This window comes from Cajanus cajan, chromosome 4 (genome assembly GCF_000230855.2).
Source record: "Cajanus cajan strain Asha chromosome 4, NIPB_CcT2T_4, whole genome shotgun sequence".
Classification (NCBI taxonomy): domain Eukaryota; kingdom Viridiplantae; phylum Streptophyta; class Magnoliopsida; order Fabales; family Fabaceae; genus Cajanus; species Cajanus cajan.
Window position 1 is genome coordinate 7639665 of NC_138520.1, and position 20858 is coordinate 7660522.

A 20858-nucleotide genomic window follows, 5' to 3' on the forward strand; every position below is an offset into this window, starting at 1 on the left:
ATCCCTATTCCAGGGCCGTGCTCACCCTTGACATGTTAACCAAGGTCACGATACCCACGTAACAATCCAGAGCCGTGCTCACCCCTGATATAACACTGTGCCAAGGTCACGTTACCCCTAATCTAGGGTCGTGCTCACCCCTGACATGTTAACCAAGATCACGATACTCATGTAACAATCCAGAGCCGTGCTCACCCCTGATATAACACTGTGCCAAGGTCACGTTACCCCTAACCTAGGGTCGTGCTCACCCCTGACATGTTAACCAAGGTCACGATACTCATGTAACAATCTCGGGCCATGCTCACCCCTGGTCATAGGTGTGAAGAACCACAATCACATCTCATTCACATCCACATTCACATTCACATCCACATCCACATCCACATCCACATCTCAATTCCACAATACACACACAATCCACACAAAATGGTGATTCACATACCCCTCAAGTAATTCATCATCTAGATCATCAAATAATATAACAATAACATTCATAAACTAATATAACAAACAACATAATTATCAATTTAATATAATTTTAACGTAAACAGTAAAATCTCCAATTGTTCCAAAACCTAACTCACAGGCACTTTTCTACAATTTCGTTCTCCCTCTCAGATCATCATTCTTACAAATTATTAGCATATCTATAATCCTTAACACATACAGAATCTAATGGGATCCTCAATTTCTCAAACAGAAATCATCCAATTTTTCACAACCTAACTTACAGGCACTTTTCTATAATTTCGTTCTCTCTCCCAGAGCATCATTTTTACAAGTTAAACATATATTCGTAATCCTAAATATATATATAATCACATAAGATAATTAATCCTCCAAACAGAAATAATTATAAAATTATTCATAACCCTAAGGGCTCTTCCTCTACCCAATTCCCACATGTAACTCTACATATAAATAATCTCCTTTTTCCCCGTACCTGGATAAATAGGAACTCGGGCAGAACCTCCTCCTCTTTTTCCTTAAACAAGGATCGGAACTAAAACTGGAGCAAAACCTCATCCTCTGAGTTCCTCTTGATCTTCAGAGAGAAGAAGAGGAATGAAAGAGAAAACAGAAGAGAAGAGAGAGTGAGAATGAGAGGTGTGTAGAAATGAGAGGATTTGAGGCCTATTTATAGGATTTTTTGCCCACCTACCACTACGGCCCGTTCCAAAATCGGAACGGCCCGTTCTGGGCCCTTCAAACCTACGTAAATTTTTCAACTGGAACGACCCGTTCCCAAACTAGAACGGCCCGTTCTCCCATCAGAACGGCCTGTTCTGCTTCTACAATTATGGCCATACTCACTATTCCAGAACGACCCATTTCAAAATTGAAACGGCTCGTTCTGGGCCACGAATTGGGCCAAAGGCCCACAAAAAATGGCCTGTTACAATACTCCCCTCCTTTAAGAAATTTCGTCCCCGAAATTTTTGTAATGGTAGACGTCTCTCTTCTTACTTTCTAATCCTTATGCAACCTCACTACCTTACTGATATACAACTCTATCAATTTTATCAAAGGATTTCTAACGGTAAGACATGTAAACTTGGCGAGTCTATCCACTGAAACACAAATAAAATCAATCTCTTAAGCGTCTTAGACAAACCTACCACTAAGGTCTATCCACTCACCATCTCACTTCCAAAATGGAGCGTCTAAGTGCTACAAAATTCTTAAAGATTTCTAGTATGCTAACCACAAGTATACAATTGCTTTACTCCTCTCTTCATCTTAGGTCACTACACTTCCGCTGCGCTACTCTGATACATCGTAGTAGCTCTTAAATGAATGCTAAGAGTACTCTTACGTTCTTTTTCTAAGATCATCTTTGTTTTTTTTTTTTTCAAGGTTACTAAGCACCCAAATTTGCTCTTGCACTTCAAAACAATGTCGATTTCTATTAAAAAAAATGATTATCTATACTTCTACCAATCTTCTCCATTTGATTCCCTAAGAAAGGATCTGACTCCTAGGCTTCTCTAACCTCATCCATTAATTCACTAGTCACTTTCAACATAATCAATTCAATGCTCCTAAGGATAATCTCAAACACCAAGCATAAGTCTTTAAATTCTTCAATCAAATCTAATCTTTAAATCCTCAAGAATGATATATCAGAGGTTATCATAATCAAGGCATCTGCCACAATATTAGTTTTACTTCTATGATCATTTCTAAAGATCAAGTACCTAAGTGTAAGTACACTCGGTATTCATATCAGATCTCTAATTTCACCACTCTATCTACACCCAAGTCATACTCTTATTCATCTCCTTATCCCATAGCCTCATATCTTGTCACCAAAATTATGTTTCTCTAATTTCCTTCAACAATCCATCCGTTACTCAAGTCATACTTAGTCTCACACTACTAAGGGTAACCTTATAAGCCAAACTTAAGTCTCTAATTTGAGCCAAAAAGATTCATCTCTCTAATCATAAGGGAAGATAAATATAAAGGTTTCCTACACAAAACATCGATCACCACAATGGCTTTAGCCAAATAATAAATAAGATCAAAATCTTATTCCTTAAGAAATTCCAACTATCTCTTTTGTCACGTAATTAACTCCTTCAGTCAACAGATAATTAAGGCTCTAACGATCAATAAATATCTCAAGCTTAGAATCATATACGTAGTGTCTCCAAATCTTAGTATAAATATTAAAGTTGCTAACTCAAGGTCATGGATAAGAAAATTCCTCTCATGAATCATAACCTACTACCTTTCCTTCTTGCCACAACACTCCTCCCAAACCTATCTTTAGAAGCATAATTATATATCACAAAAGTCTTATTAAAATCTAGAAGTATTAACACTAGTCAATCTTTCCTAAAGAGTTTGAAAACTACCTTCGCATTTGTTATCCCATACAAAGGCAACTCTTTTCCTAGTCAATCCAGTCAAAGGTGATAGTAAGCGACCCAGAGGAGTAAGCGACGAAATACTTTGGGTAGTTAAAAAATAAACATAGGTCTAGGAATTCCTGATATAGATTAACCTTTCGAACTACTGCTGATTACAAGGGTAGGCAAGAGACAACCTGGTGGATTGAAACATTTTAATAACCAGAGGAAAGAATGCAAAAGTGATTCCCGTAGTGAGGGCAGTTTAAACCATGAACAACTATCTTAAAAATTTACTCAATAATTTTCCTATAAACTCTCCAATAAACTCCTAATTATACTAATTGACTCAGATATCTTTCACTTTAAACACAACTTCGGTAGATCTACGTTATACCTCCGCAAGAAATTTCATGGCCTAAAATACTCACCTCATACAATCCAAATTCATACTTAGATAATCTAGTCTAAATCTATATTGGATATATCTTCATACTTAACTCTAATATGATGATATTACATCCTAAGGTCAATCTCATTAACACACAAACATCCACTAATTGATCCACAAGGTCACATACTTGCATATCAAATCATGTTAGAATACCTTCTTCACATATACCATCCCTAAGCATGTATGAATTGATCATCGTTTACACCATGAACCAATCATATCATTTTAATCAACCTTTCAATGACCAAACCTCAAAACATCACCAAATCCATTTTTAACCTTGTTATGCCTAAAATCTCAAAAACATTCATAACAACATATATCTACCTGACACAGAGTTATATTCATCCAAATGATTTCAAACCTATCTCAAAAGAAAGCTAAGAAAATAAGCTACAACTTTTATGAAAACATAAGATTCCCAAAAGATCATTTTCTTAGCTAAAAGTTCAAAAAAAATCACCACAAATGTATTCCGCTCTTACAACTAAACTTCTGATCACCAAAACAGTTATAACTGAAGTTCTAGACCTCCGTTTTATGTTATTCCAGTTTCATTGGAAAGATAATATCCAAAGCCACAACTTTCATGAAGACCACAAAATCTAATTATGTCAATACGATACTCATACTAGCACAACAAAACTGTAGTGAAAATATCTTCTACACCAAACAACAATAGTGTATGCCACAAACTACCTCGACTCTTTCCAAACTCACACCTCAATTTCTCATTCAAGTCTCTCACTACTATCCTCATGAAAACAACTCACATGCTACCTAAACCATAAATAGTTAACATGCCAGTACTAACACTCAAGGGAATTACCGTCATTTCAATCTCTCACCAACGAGACAATCACCTTAGATTCAACCGCTACAACTATAGATGTCAGAAACTCCACCAATCGCAAACTCTTAGTACACTCGACAAATCAATGTATCACTCATATCTAAAGTTCTAGTTGGCTAGCACAAGGCTTCGTTCACTATTACTGGCACATATGTTCGCAACACGAGCGATACTATTTCACCACTACTTCTTACATAAGTAAGAAGTATCAAAACCAATGAGTAATCATCAACTAAGCTATATCATGTCTTCCAGTAAATCCTAAGAACACAATGCACACAAATAAATAAACAAAATCAATCATCACATTAGCACATCAATAAGTTACAATCAAATCATCACATTACTCATCTACCAAACAAGCATAGTAGACTCATAACTCACGGCCGATTGGATCAACCAGGCTCTGATACCACTAAATGTGACACCCTTACTACCTCAACACATGTATTGTAATAATGAAAACTTAACAAAAACAATTTTCAGTTTCGGTAAAAGGGTTCACATGAGAATCTTCAAAATTATTCTTCAACAACCACGACAATAAAAATGAAACGTGAGAGTTTACAAATGATTTTCAAAAATAATATTTACAATTCTAATTCCATATAACAATCTATGTCCTAAAGAAAATCCTCTGCCCCGATGTCACAATATCAGAGCATACCCACAACCCAACCGTTAGCATTCTAGATGTCACTCGTAGCCGGATCTTCCTCACCTAAAATATCCACAAATCGCACGGTGAGAAAAGAAAACATCTATATATATAACACATAAGAAAACACAACATATTATCTCATTATAACTTAATATTCATAAATATTTCAACATATCGTATTTCAATCAATCATGCATCGTCATCACATCATAATTCTCAATCACACCAATCATCACAAATCTTGCACTTCACACTATGCCAAGGTCACGCTACCCATTTAACAATCTCAGGCCGTGCTCACCCCTGATATAACATTGTGCCAAGGTCACGTTATCCCTATTCCAGGGTCGTGCTCACCCTTGACATGTTAACCAAGGTCACGATACCCACGTAACAATCCAGAGCCGTGCTCACCCCTGATATAACACTGTGCCAAGGTCACGCTACCCCTAATCTAGGGCCGTGCTCACCCCTGACATGTTAACCAAGGTCACGATACTCATGTAACAATCCAGAGCCGTGCTCACCCCTGATATAACACTGTGCCAAGGTCACGTTACCCCTAACCTAGGGTCGTGCTCACCCCTGACATGTTAACCAAGGTCACGATACTCATGTAACAATCTCGGGCCGTGCTCACCCCTGGTCATAGGTGTGAAGAACCACAATCACATCTCATTCACATCCACATCCACATCCACATCCACATCCACATCCACATCCACATCCACATCCACATCTCAATTCCACAATACACACAATCCACACAAAATGGTGATTCACATACCCCTCAAGTAATTCATCATCTAGATCATCAAATAATATAACAATAACATTCATAAACTAATATAACAAACAACAGAATTATCAATTTAATATAATTTTAACGTAAACAGTAAAATCCCCAATTGTTCCAAAACCTAACTCACAGGCACTTTTCTATAATTTCGTTCTCCCTCTCAGATCATCATTCTTACAAATTATTAGCATATCTATAATCCTCAACACATACAGAATCTAATGGGATCCTCAATTTCTCAAACAGAAATCATCCAATTTTTCACAACCTAACTTACAGGCACTTTTCTATAATTTCGTTCTCTCTCCCAGAGCATCATTTTTACAAGTTAAACATATATTTGTAATCCTAAATATATATATAATCACATAAGATAATTAATCCTCCAAACAGAAATAATTATAAATAATCTCATTTTCCCCCGTACCTGGATAAATAGGAACTCGGGCAGAACCTCCTCCTCTTTTTCCTTAAACAAGGATTGGAACTAAAACTGGAGCAAAACCTCATCCTCTGAGTTCCTCTTGATCTTCAGAGAGAAGAAGAGGAACGACAGAGAGAACAGAAGAGAAGAGAGAGTGAGAATGAGAGATGTGTAGAAATGAGAGGATTTGAGGCCTATTTATAGGATTTTTGGCCCACCTACCACTACGGCCTGTTCCAAAATCGGAACGGCCCGTTCTGGGCCCTTCAAACCTACGTAAATTTTTCAACTGGAACGGCCCGTTCCCAAACCAGAACGGCCCGTTCTGCTTCTACAATTATGGCCATACTCACTATTCCAGAACGACCCGTTTCAAAATTGAAACAGCCCGTTCTGGGCCACGAATTGGGCCAAAGACCTAAAAAAATGGGCTGTTACATATTTTACATATAAAACTTATTCTAATTTATTAGTTCTTATTTTCCATCAATTATTGTTAGTTATAACTGTCGTTTCACATCTTGATATAAGCCTTTTAACTTTCACTGATCACGAAATAACATAAAAGATATAATTAATACCACAAACACCTATCATACACACATTCAAAAATATATTTATTAGGACGGTTTGGGATGGTAAAATGGGTGTCTTCGCTGTTGATAGCCAAAAATTGACGGATTAAGTTAGATATTTTGATATGTGAGTTTGTCTGACTCACTTTACCCAGTTTATACTAGCTCGTCAGATTAAATGACGAGTTGGCCTACTTTATTTTTTATATAACTATTATCTTATTTTTAATATTAAATTTAAACAAATTACATAAGATTTATTATATTAATAATTTATTATATAATAAATATATTATGTATTTAATTTATTATATTATATGTAATTTGATTTTTTTTATAACAAATTCATTGAAAAAGTTATTATTATTATTATTATAATTAGTAATTATATATCTATTTTATTATGTAGTAAATTTGATATTTGCTGTGTAGTAAATCATATCAAATATGTTGTTATTTGATATTTATTTAATTATAGTTATACTAGTTTATGTGGATCTTTTAGATATAAAAAAAAAATATGTTAGAAGAGGTATCTAAAATAAATATACAAAAATAAATTATTTTTTTGTCAGACCAACGAGCTGACTTGCCAACCCACCCTTAGGCGAGATGGACTAAGACATTCGGTACATTTTGACTTGGCGGTCCAGTTTAACCCGTTGGTGGGTCAATGGCAAGGCAGACCTAATCAGGCCAAATTGACCCATTTTCCCATCTTGAATATTTATGAAATCAAAAAGTACATAAGCATCAATCATACTACTTGATCATCCAAGTGCTAAGTTCATTTCTAATTGCATAAAATCTATCTCTAAGAAGTGATTTTGTGAAAAAAGTCAGCTAGTTGTTTTTCTATTTCAAGAAATTCAATTTCATAATCTCCATTTTGTACATAAACTCTTTTGGAGTGGTGTCAAATTTATATGTTTGGTCCTAGAGTGTAAAATTGGATTCTTAGTTAAATTTATAACACTAATATTGTCACGCCTCAATAGAATATGATATAGGTTGAGATCATTGTTAAAGAATTGTTGTTTCATCTACAAGATTTGAGCACAATAACTATGTATTCAACTTAATCTATAGATACACAAGTGTTATCTCCTCGGCAATTATACTAATTCGTACAAGTAGTTTAATAATGAATATGAGTATTATCACTCAAGGGTTTGCAATACTTAGCACAAATCACTAATTATACTAAACTAAGTTATCGTGAATATAAATTTAGATTGATTGAGGAGATAAAGAAAGTGATTAAAATAAAAATACATGTTATAAGAAATCTTTTTTGTATTTTTACAAAAGTTGTAGTGTAAAAATTGATTTTAACACAATAATGAAATATGTTAGGGTTTAACTTCACAAAATTTTCATCTTATGTTTCCAAACAAGCTTCAATTTAGTTATAAGTTCAGGAATGATCATTCAACTCACAAATATATTTAAACCTTAATTCCTTACAAGTTGGAATATAAGCTTCTTGATTAAGTTATCAATTCCTTGTATAATTTAACTAAGAACCTAGCTTTAAGAACAAAAGTCTATGAATGGCTAATAACATTTACTCCATTCTTAAAGGTAACCACCATTACACTACAAGAAAAACGCAAATTTTCAACGAAAAATTTCTGACGGATATTGATACGTCGAAAAATTTATACTTTCTGATGGAAAATTTCTGACGAATATTTCCGTCAGAAATTTCTAACGGATTTATATTTTCGTCAAAAATTTTTGACAGAATTTTTTGTCAAAAATTTCTGACAGAAATATAAATCTGTCAGAAATTTCCGACGGAAACTTTCTGACGGAAAATTCTGTCAGAAATTTTCGATGGAAAAATAAATCCATCAAAAATTTTCAACAGAAAATTTTTAACGTAATATTCTGTCAAAAATTTCTGACAGATTTATATTTCCATCGAAAATTTCTGACGGAAATATAAATCCGTCATAACTTTCTTATTTTTAATTCTTATTTTTAATTCTTATTTTTAATTTATTATTTTTAATTTCTTATTTTTAATTTTATTTTAATTCTTATTTTTATTTTCTAAAATTGGAATTTTTATATTTAATTTTTATTTTTTATGTAATCATTTTTAACTACTTTTTTATTTTAAAAAAAAGATAAATAATTATCTTAGGTGTCACCCACAAAAATTACGTACTATTATCGTATTGATATTTAACACCTCTATATTTTTTTTAGTTTTTTAAAATAAATATTATTTATCTACCTTAAAATAATCAAACTAGTGAATTTATATTTTAGAGGGATGAAAATCAAAGAAAAATATTTTACTCATTTTACAAGTACGAAATAATCTTTATAAATCTTACAAGAATGAAAAATAAAGAAAAATTTACAAAGACCAAAATCAAAATCACTCATCTTATAGGGAATAAAATATATTTAAACCTTCTAAAATTAATATTTTCGATCTTAACAATTATTTTAAATAAATAATATTTATTTTTAAATATTTATAAACTACTTAGAGATGTTAGTATATTGTCTTTAAAATTATAGTAAGCAAGTTCAAGTGTGAATATTTTCATATTTTTCTGTTTTGTGAGTTTTCTATTAAATAATTAGTGCATATATTAGTTTATTTAACATAAATAGTAGTTTTATATTTTAGAAGAAAAAAAATAATTTTTTTTTTATTTTCTAGAAGTAATAAGCTTAAAATTACATAACACACACATATATATATATATATATATAAAGAATATAGGGGGTTATAATTACACGCACGCATGCACGCACAAGGGATCTCTAAAATTAATTATCATTAGAAAAATAACTTTTGTACCATAAATAAATTATTTATTTTAAACTTAAAATATAATTTATATATTTAAAATATTTATTTCTACAAATATTAAATATATATATATATATATACATATATATTAAAATATAATATTTATTAATATATAATTTATTATAAATTTTAATTATATATAATAAATATTTAATGTGTAACGTGCACATACTAAAATATTAGTATGTTTGGCTGGGGAAAATATGCTCCACAAGCACAAATTGACCTTTGATTGTTGATTTTGAGATATTGTGTAAATGATGTCTATTAAAAACAACTAAAATACTAATATGTTTATAATGATTTAATACATGTTATTTGAATAATTATTTTTTTTTTATTAATTTCTTTACAAGCTAGTTTCATAAAAATAACCATTTTTATTTCTTTTTCTAATTAATAATTATTTTAATATTATCAATACTTATATATAAAAGGTATTCTATGTTTTTGTATGCATAATTTTTAGACTCTTAATAATATTGAAAATTAAATATTTTATAAATTAAATATTTGAATTCAAGATGTTAAAATTTGAGGGTTATGCACGACACTAATTAATTTAATAAATATTAATAATTTTTAAATATTTTTAAATAAATATTAATAATGGATTAAGATCTCTGCAATTCTAAAACATCTGCATGATCTCAGTCATACATTTAATTTCATATATGATAATTTAAATATATAATTATATACACAAGAGAGAAAAAAAAAAAAAAAAAAGAGCTTAAATGAACGTGAGATTAAGAACTTCCCCAAACTGCATGTGATCCATTTGCTATAAAGAGGGGACATTTGACAAGTTGGTCAATTGTAGAAGGGGAAGATTTACACAAGTGAACGGCTGCTCTTTCAATTTACTTTAATTATTACTAAATTGAACCTTGCTAGTTTGATCTTACGAGACTAAAAGCAAAGTGTTGCCAACAATTGAGATTATAGATTATATATTTAGTTACACCTTTAAAATCTGTAATTTTGATTAGCTGATTTTGAATACAGTATTTATATGTTTGACATTTTTTTCTTCTCTTTCCATTAAATATAAATTATAAATAAACTTCAATTGAAAAAAAATGAAAAGAGTATTGTTTTTATTTAATAATTAGTTTAAAAAATTAAGTCCAACTTAACTTAATTTTTTTTAACTATAATTCAAATCTACATAGAATTAGTTGCTGTGAGTGATACCAACCGAAGTTCAAATAAAATTATCCCATAAATCTTATAGAAAATATTTATTTGATTTGAAAAGTAAATTTTAATTTTAATGTTGGTGATAAAACTTTATTTTTCATCTTTTAAAAACTTATAAACATTATTTTTTATATTATAAAATAAATAAATTTTGATTTTGATTCTTGTAATTTTTTTTGTTTTCATACCTCTAAAATCTAAATTGCTATGTATAGTTTCTAATAATAATTTTGAGGTAAATAAATTGCTGCAAGCTAGGGGCCGGGGGAAATAACTTTCATACAAATTAAGTTGTAAGTTTGGGTTAATTGGTAATTTATACTGGTTCAAATGTAAGTTACCTATTAACCTCCATTAGGAAGGAAGAGATAGATATGCAAGTCTATTAAATATATTGTATATGGGTTTATGGTACCCCTTGTACCTAAGTAATATAATTATCTTTGCTGTTAAAAAAATAGCTTTTATTTTAAAAATTTATTAAAAAAATTAGAAATATCAAACATCGATATGATATTAGTAATAATTGTGGGTAACATCTAGGGTTATTATGAGACCCCTTTTTCCCTTCCTTTCCCAACTCTTTTTCACTCCCATTTCCTTTTCTCTCTAGCCCAAATTCTTGTTTCTGATTTCTTTCTCTCTAGCTGAAGTCGTGGGTGCCCAAGAGGTTCCTCAATTCTTCTCCTTTCCTCAAGATTGAAGTCGTGTGGAGCTAGTTGAGTGTGGATTTCCTTTTTCCTCCTTCTTCCATTCTTTTATTACTGGAGCTCAGAATCGTCTCACCGAGATAAGGGAAGCTAGATTGTGGCTGATTATGTGAGAATGAGTTTTAGAAACTCATTAGTTGCTTGATGTTGGATGATTGAGGTGTTGAGTTGAAGAAATTTCGTTTTTGGGATTTTGGGTGAAAAATTGGGGTTTTTCTATGTTTGTGGTTGCATGTTGAAAAAGAAGGGATTTTTTAGCTGTATGGTGAAAATGTGGAATTTTGGATGGTTTGCATGTGCTTGGATTATTGGTTTATGCAGGTTTTGATGAACTTGGAAGGTTTCTGTTTGGTATCACGCTAGGCGCAGTTCTTGGCATCGGGCACGTGACCATCAGAGGGCTCCATTGGGCAAGCCCGCCGGGCGCAAGGTTGTGTGTACTAGGCGAGCTTGAGATGGGAGCCTCTGGATGGCCCACGCCGAGCGTGGTTGGACCGCGCTGGGCGCGATATCAATAAGTAACTAGCTTTTTGGGTTTCTGGTGTTGTGCTGGGCGTGACTTAGTCTCGCCGGGCATGGAGACTCCTTGGGGGTCTTTGCCAGGGGTGGCGCCGGGCGCAATTGGTATTGCGTCAGACGTGAGACCTTGGAGAGGTCTTTGCCTTCCCTACGCCGAGCGCAGGTTTGGCACGCCGAGCGTGTGAGGCTCTTTGGAATCTCTGCCTCCTAGCACGCCGGGCACAATTTGAATTGCACCGGGCGCGTTTGAGCCTTAGTGCTCTCTGGTTGGGCCACGCCGGGCGTGACCATGAGTGTGTCGGGCGCGGATGTGATCTTTATTATATGCTTATATATGCTGAGAAATGTTGATATATGTTGATGTTTGCTGAGCTGAATTGTTATTGGTGAATGTTGTTGAGTCGAATGATGATTTTGCTATGCTGAGAGTTATTTATGTTGAATTATGTTCTTTACACTGTGCTGTATAAAGTTGAGTTGTGCCGTATGCTGTATGCTGATAATGCTGTTATATTGTGTTGTGCTGCATGCTGATATAAACTGTTGTAGGCCGTAAGGCTGAGCTGTTGTAGGCTGAAAGGCTGAGCTGTTGTAGGCCATAAGGCTGAGTTGTTGTAAGCCGTAAGGCTAAGTTGTTGTAGGAGATCTCCGAGCTGATATGCGTGATGACGCATTGTTTGTTTAATGCTGCTTTTGGCTGAATGATGTGAGATGTATGCTGTGATGTGTTGTATGTTGATTCATGCTAAACTCAATGATATGCTGATAGCTGTAGCTGTTGATAGTTTATGTATTTTTATATACGTATGTTGATTCTCTTCATTAGCTTACCCTTTTTTGTTTCCATGTGGTTTGGACTGCAATGATCATACTGTGTGGTGTTGTGTGGGTTGTTGTGTGACGGTCAGGCGGGTCGTTACACTTTTATGGTATTAGAGCAGTTCGAGTCTAGTGGACACTCTATGGAGGTGGTTCCTTTAGGCTTTTGTTATGCTGAGCTGTGTTGTGTTGATTGCTGTGTTGATTTCTTGTTGTTTGGTTTAGTTATTGTATACTGAAGGTGTTGTTACTTTTGTAGACAATGACTAGAACCAACTAGCAGATAGCCCGTGTCATGGAGATGATGGCTATGCAACCGTAGAATGCCTACTTTGCTAGGATGGATGCTGATAGAGCTGCAACTGGTGCAACAAGGCCAGTTGGGTCATAGGAGAGCTGGGATCTAGTTGAGTTCCATAAATGCCATCCTCCGTAATTCAAGGGAGATGCAGACCTAGAGGTAGCTGACTACTGCATCTATGAGCTAGAGAAGATCTTCACTGTGTTGGGATGTTCTCAGGAGAGGAGGCTGGCATATGTTGTCTACATGCTGGTTGGGGAGGCTGAACATTGGTGGAGGGGCATCCACCACATGTTGATTGCTCGGGGTGTTGCTATTGACTGGGAGTGCTTCAAGAGGGTGTTTCTTGAGAAGTACTTCCCGGAGAGCGTGAGGCATGCCAAGGAGGCTGAATTCATGCAGTTGCACCAAGGAGGAATGTCAGTATCTGACTATGCGATGAGATTCGAGCACCTGGCTCGTTTCTATTCGCAGGCGATTTCTGAGGCCTAGAAATGCAAAAAATTTGCTGAGGGTTTGAAACAAGAGTTGAAGAGGGTGGTGGTGCCTATGGCCATCACTGAGTTTCTGGCCTTGGTGGAGAAGGCGAAGGTTGTTGAGCGGTTGGAAGGTAGCAACCGTGTGATGAAGAATGCTAAGGGATCAGCTGGGTCCAAGAAAGGTGGAGGTTAGAGGAATCCATATGATAGGCCCCAACCACAGCAAGGGGGTCTTGTCATAAAGAAACCTACTGAGGCTGCTAGAGGAGGAAAACAGGGTGGAGGTGTCACTCTCAGGTGTTACAGGTGTGTTGGACCCCATTTTGTTAGGGATTGTCCACACACGGAGAGCCGGTGTTTCAGGTGTCATCAGATGGGTCACGAGTCGACCAACTATCTCTCCTGAAATAGACCGGATAAGAGTGCTTAGAGGGGTGATAGACCTGCTGTTGCTGGGAGGGTGTTCACCTTGACTGGGGCTGAAGCTTCTACTTCTTCTGATCTTGTGAAGGGGGAGGGTAAAGCTACTGGTAAGGATGTGATGATTCTTTTTAACTCTAGAGCATCTCGTTCCTTTATATCTTATGCATGTGCTGCTATGCTGGGTGTGCCGGTGTGTGATTTGGGGTTGAGACTGCTAGTGTCGACACCCGCTTCTGCTTCGATAGTTGCTTCTGAGCTGTGTGCTGGATGTCTAATTGTTGTGAATGAGAAGAAGTATAAGGTAAACTTGATCTGTTTGCCTTTGGTGGATATTGACATAATCTTAGGGTGGATTGGTTGTCTGCCAATCGCATCCTTATAGATTGTGCCAATAGGAGGTTGATCTTTCCTCAGGTGGAGGATGAGTTGTTGATTTCAGTTGGCTAAGCTGAATCATTGATGAGAGGTGGAGCAGAGTGCTGTATTCTGCTTGCTGCTTTGAGTGTGGAGACCGAGAGGGTTTGCTGAGATTGATGTTGTTAAGGAGTTTGTTAAGGTGTTCCCGGATGAGGTGTTTGGGTTGCCTCCTACTAGGGAGATGGAGTTCAGCATTGACTTGGTTCCAGGTGCGGGGCCAGTGTCGGTGGCTTCTTATAGGATGGCCCCAGCTGAGCTGGTTGAGTTGAAAGGTTAGTTAGAAGACTTGTTGGAAAAGTAGTTGGTGCGGCTGAGTGTATCTCCGTGGGGTGCTCCCGTGTTGTTGGTAAAGAAGAAGGATGGAGGTAGTCAACTGTGTGTTGATTACCGGCAGTTGAACAAATTGACCATTAAGAACAAATATTCACTTCCCCGGATAGATGACTTAATAGATCAATTGAAGGGAGCATTGGTGTTTTCAAAGATTGACTTAAGATCAGGATATCACCAGATCAGGGTCAAGGAGGGTGACATACCTAAGACCGCTTTCAGGACTAGGTATGGTCACTATGAGTATGTTGTGATGCCGTTTGGTGTGACCAATGCCCCGACAGTGTTCATAGATTACATGAACAGGATCTTCCGGCCCTTCTTGGATAAATTTGTGGTGGTGTTCATTGATGACATCCTTATTTATTCAAGGACCCCGGAGGAGCATGGAGAGCACTTGAGGTTGGTGCTGGAGATTTTGAAGGCGAAGCAGTTGTACGCCAAGCTTTCAAAATGTGAGTTCTGGTTGGAAGAGGTGAAGTTCTTGGGACATGTTATTTCAGCTGAGGGGATTGTTGTTGATCCGGCTAAGGTGGAGTCGGTGTTGCAGTGGGAGCGTCCAAGAACTGTCACCGATATTCAGAGTTTTGTGGGTCTAGCGGGTTACTATAGGAGGTTCATTGAGGGATTCTCCAAGATAGTAGCGCCTCTAACCCAGTTGACAAGAAAGGAGCAGCCGTTCATTTGGACAGATACCTATGAGCGAAGTTTTGATGAGCTGAAAAGGAGGTTGACTACTTCTCCTGTGCTGGTGTTGCCCGATTCTGGTGAGTCTTTTGATGTGTATTGTGATGCTTCTCACCAGGGATTGGGGTGTGTATTGATGCAAAACAGGAAAGTAGTGGCATATGCTTCAAGGCAACTGAAGAACCATGAGAGGAATTATCCCACTCATGACTTGGAGTTGGCGGCAGTTGTTTTTGCCTTGAAGATATGGAGACATTATTTATATGGTGCTTGGTTCAACGTCTTTAGTGATCACAAGAGTCTGAAGTACCTGTTTGATCAGAAGGATATGAACATGAGACAGAGCGGTGGATGGAGTTTCTGAAGGATTATGACTTCTAGTTGATGTATCATCTTGAGAAGGCCAATGTTGTGGCGGATGAGCTGAGTAGGAAATCCATTCACATGTCGAGTTTGATGGTGAAAGAGCTGGAGCTGGTGGAGGAATTTATAGATTTGAATCTCTGTGTAGAGTTAACTCATGATCACATTAGTTGTGGAATGACTACCATAACTAGTGAGTTCTTGAGGCAAGTTGGATTGAAGCAGTTGTAGGATGTAGAGTTGGTGCAGATTCTTGGTTTGCTGGGTACCGAAAAGATAGTTGGTTTTGAGCTGGGTGGAGATGGGATCTTGAGGTTTAAGGGCAGAATTTGCCTACTTCATGATTTTGAGCTGAAGAAAGCTGTGATGGAGGAAGGTCACATGAGTAGACTTAGCATACATTTGGGTATGACTAAGATGTACCAAGACCTCAAGAAGACTTTCTGGTGGTCTGGTGTGAAGAGGGACATAACTGAATATGTGGTGGCCTGTCTGACTTGTTAGAAGGCAAAGGTGGAGCATCAAAAGCCGAGTGGTTTGATGCAGCAGATGGAGATTCTGGAATGGAAGTGGGATAGTATCACTATGAATTTCATTGTGGGATTGCCTAGGTCGGCTAGGAATAGTGATGCTATCTGGGTGATTGTTGATCGGTTGACCAAGTGTGCACATTTCTTGCCTGTCAACATCAAGTGGTCCTTGGAGAAGCTGACACAATTATATGTGAGAGAAATAATACGATTGCACAAGGTGCCTTCCAGTATTATTTCAGACAGAGATCCGAGGTTCACTTCTAGATTTTGGCAGAGTCTACATCAAGCCTTAGGCACGAAGCTGAAGTTGAGTTCTGCTTATCATCCATAGACGGATGGTCAGTTAGAGAGGAAAATCTAGTCCTTGGAGGATTTGCTGAGGGCTTGTGTGTTAGACCACTTGGGAAGCTGGGAGGAAGACCTACCACTAGTGGAGTTTACTTACAATAATAGCTTTCATGCTAGTATTAGGATGGCGCCGTTTGAAGCCTTATATGGTAGGAGGTGTAGGACTCCTCTATGTTGGTATCAAGATGGTGAGTTAGTGGTTGTGGGACCGGAGCTGATCCTACAGACTACTAAGAAGGTGAAGATGATTCAGGAGAGGATGAAGACTGCTCAGAGTAGACAGTAATCCTATGTTGACAAAAGACGGAAGCCTTTGGAGTTTGCCAAAGGGGAGCATCTGTTTCTAAAGGTGACCCCAACCTCTGGTGTGGGTAGAGCGCTAAAGGCTAAGAAGTTGACACCTAGGTTTGTTGGTCCCTATCAGATCATACAACGTGTGGGTCCGGTTGCATATCGGTTGGCTTTGCCACCGTCTCTTTCAAACCTACATGATGTGTTTCATGTGTCCCAGCTGAGGAAGTATGTCCACGACCCTGGTCATGTGGTTGAGTTGGATGATGTGCGGGTGAAGGAGAATCTGACGTTTGAGAAGTCGCCGATAGTTGTGGTTGATCACAAGCTGAAGGAGTTGAGAGGCAAGTCCATTGCTTTGGTGAAGGTGTTGTGGGATGCAGCTACTGGTGAGGCTACTTGGGAAGTAGAGCAGCAGTGCAGGGAGCGGTATCCTTTTTTATTCCCAAGTAAGTCTATTTTTGGGAACGAAAACTTCTGTTGTTGGGGAGGTTGTGAGACCCTTTTTTCCTTTCCTTTCCCAACTCTCTTTCATTCTCATTTCCTTTTCTCTCTAGCCCAAATTCTTGTTTATGATTTCTTTCTCTCTAGCTGAAGTCGTGGGTGCCCAGGAGGTTCCTCAATTCTTCTCCTTTCCTCAAGATTGAAGTCGTGCGGAGCTAGCCGAGTGTGGATTTCCTTTTTCCTCCTTCTTCCATTCTTCTCTTCCCGAAGCTCGGAATCGTCTCACCGAGGTAAGGGAAGCTAGATTGTGGCTGATTGTGTGAGAATGAGTTTTAGAAACTCATTAGTTGCTTGATGTTGGATGATTGAGGTGCTGAGTTGAAGAAATTTCGTTTTTGGGGTTTCGGGGTTTTGGGTGAAAAATTAGGATTTTTCTATATTTGTGGTTGCATGTTGAAAAAGAAGGGATTTTTGAGCTGTATGGTGAAAATGTGGAATTTTGGATGGTTTGCATGCGCTTGGATTGTTGGTTTATGCAGGTTTTGATGGAAAATTTTTGAACTTGGAGGGTTGCTGCTTGGTATCACGTCGGGCGCGTGACCATCAGAGGACTCCATTGGGCAAGCCCGCCGAGCGCAAGGTTGTGTGCGCCGAGCGAGCTTGAGAATGGAAGCCTCTAGATGGCCCATGCTAGGCGTGGTTGGACCGCGCTGGATGCGATATTAGTAAGTAACTAGCTTTTTGGGTTTCTGGTGTTGCGTCGGGCGTGACTTAGTCTCGTCGGGCGTGGAGACTCCTTGGGGGTCTCTGCCAGGGGTGGCGCCGGGTGCAATTGGTATTGCGCCAAGCGTGAGACCTTGGGGAGGTCTTTGCCTTCCCTGCGCCGAGCGCGGGTTTGGCACGCCGGGCGTGTGAGGCTCTTTGGAGTCTCTGCCTCCTAGCACGCCGGGCGCAATTTGAATTACGCTGGGCGCGTTTGAGCCTTGGTGCTCTCTGGTTGGGCCACGCCAGGCGCAACCATGGGTGCGTCGAGCGCGGATGTGATCTTTATTATATGCTTATATATGCTGAGAAATGCTGATATATGTTGATATTTGTTGAGCTGAATTGTTATTGGTGAATGTTGTTGAGCCGAATGATGATTTTGTTGTGCTGAGAGTTGTTTATGCTGAATTATGTTGTTTACACTATGTTGTATAAAGTTAAGTTATGCCATATGTTGTATGCTGATAATGCTGTTACATTGTGCTGTGTTGCATGCTGATATAAACTGTTGTAGGCCGTAAGGCTGAGCTGTTGTAGGCCGTAAGGCTGAGCTGTTGTAGGTCATAAGGCTGAGCTATTATAGGAAATCTCCGAGCTTATATGCGTGATGACGCGTTGTTTGTTTAATGCTGCTTTTGGCTGAATGATGTGAGATGTATGCTGTGATGTGTTGTATGCTGATTCATGCTGAACTCAATGATATGCTGATAGCTGTAGCTGTTGATAGTTTATGTATTTTTATATACGTATGTTGATTCTCTTCATTAGGTTATGTAACACCCCAAATTTTCTACTAATACAATGTTGATTATTATTTATTTTTGTATAGTTACTTTAGTTAATTAAAGGGTTTTATAAAATATTTTTAAAGGTTTGTAATAATTTAAATTATGTATAAATTTTTTTATAAAATTCTATTTTTTTTTATGCTGGAACGGGCTGTTCCAAAAGTGGAACGGGTCGTTCCAAACAAAGAAAATATACTATTTTTGAAGCAGCAGAACGGGCCGTTCCAAAGAAGAGAAGAGGCCAATTTTGATTTCTCCAGAACGAGCCGTTCCCAAAGGGAAACGGGTCGTTCCGGATTTCTAAAAATGCCTAAAATGTTTAGTTAGAAACTGGGCGTTCCAATAATAGTCAATGTGTGTTAACATGGACTCCAGAACGGGCCGTTCTAATTTTAGAACGGGTCGTTCTGCTTTTTGAAAACGGGTCGTTCCGATTTTAGAACGGGCCGTTCCAGTTGAAAAATTTGCCTATATTCGAAGGCTCCGGAACGAGCCGTTCCGAATTCAGTACGGGCCGTTTCGGGTACATCAGGATGCCTATAAATAGGAGGCAGGCGGTGAAAATTTTATATTGACTTAGAAGAGTGAAAATTCTAAGAGAGAGAGAGAAAGAGAAAGAGAAAGAGAAAGAGAGAGAGAAAGGAAGAGGGAATCCAGAGAAGGAGGTTCTGCTCTAGTTTCAACTCTGCTTATCCAGGTAAGGGGGAGTGAGAAACCTCGCTCGGGGGTGTGGGGATAATTGTTGGATAGTTTGATTGTCGGATTGGCTCCCAATCCCTTGCCTGTTGTTCTATTTTATTTTCTGTTTGCTCTATTTTGTTCCTTGTTACTTTGTTCCTTGTTACTTTGTTCCTTGTTGGAAGTAATAAATGAATATAGAATTAATGTTAAAAAATAAATAAGTTTTAATATGAATAAGAATGCTCTCTGTGAATTCCTGTGCGGACCTTATGAGGAGTAATTATGACATGACCATGTGAAATATGCACAAATGACATGAGACATAAGAATGGATTATTGAGACAAGCTATGATTATGAGACTGAAAAATAATGACATGATGTACTAAATGAAATTCTGTAATAAGTTAAATGTTGAGTCAATGAAATAATGAATGTATGACATGCATCATATGCATATATTACTCCGGTGTGCCGCTGAGGCCGCATACCAATGATGCTAACAAAGTGTACCTTAGGGTCACCCACGACGTAACATGCTAACAAGGTGTACCTTAGGGTCACCAGTGATGTAACCAGGTGTACCTTAGGGTCACCAGTGATGATATGTGAAACTTCCTTGTGGCGCCACATGCATGCATTTATGAGTCAAGTCCATGACATCATTGCATGATAAATAAGTGTATATGTGTTATTGATTATGTATGTGTATTATTTACATGTGACTTATATTTGTTGTGTGTGTGTGCTATCTAACCTTTATTTCTTCACCTGAAACTGAGTGAGATGTTTCTCACTCCCTTGTTGTTTTTGTATATGTTTAAATTATGTTGCAGGTGATCATGATGTTGGTGATGAGGCTTAAGGCTTCAGTTGGGCATGCTCTGATAGGATGTGACATCGGGGCATAGCTAGCTTAGTCTAATATGTTATTATTTTAATAACTTTAGTTCTTTTCTTTTGTAATTTCTAACGAAGAAATAACGTAAATAAAGTTTATAATCTTTCTTTTGTAATTTTGAACGTTCTTGATAAAAGACCAAAATGTGTATCTTTGTCATATTATTTTTATTATATGATTTGAAAGTTATAATTTAATTCCTAACTAGGAGGCACTGCCACCTTTGCTGGAATTAATCTATATTTTCCTTTATATGATTTTTTTGAGTTTTGATACTTATATGTTGACTTCTTATGATTTATGAGTTACGAATGTGAATCTTCTACTTTATGATATTTGAGACATTTGTTTTATCATGAAAGATGTTGTCAACTATAAAAGATGTTATTCTCTCAAAA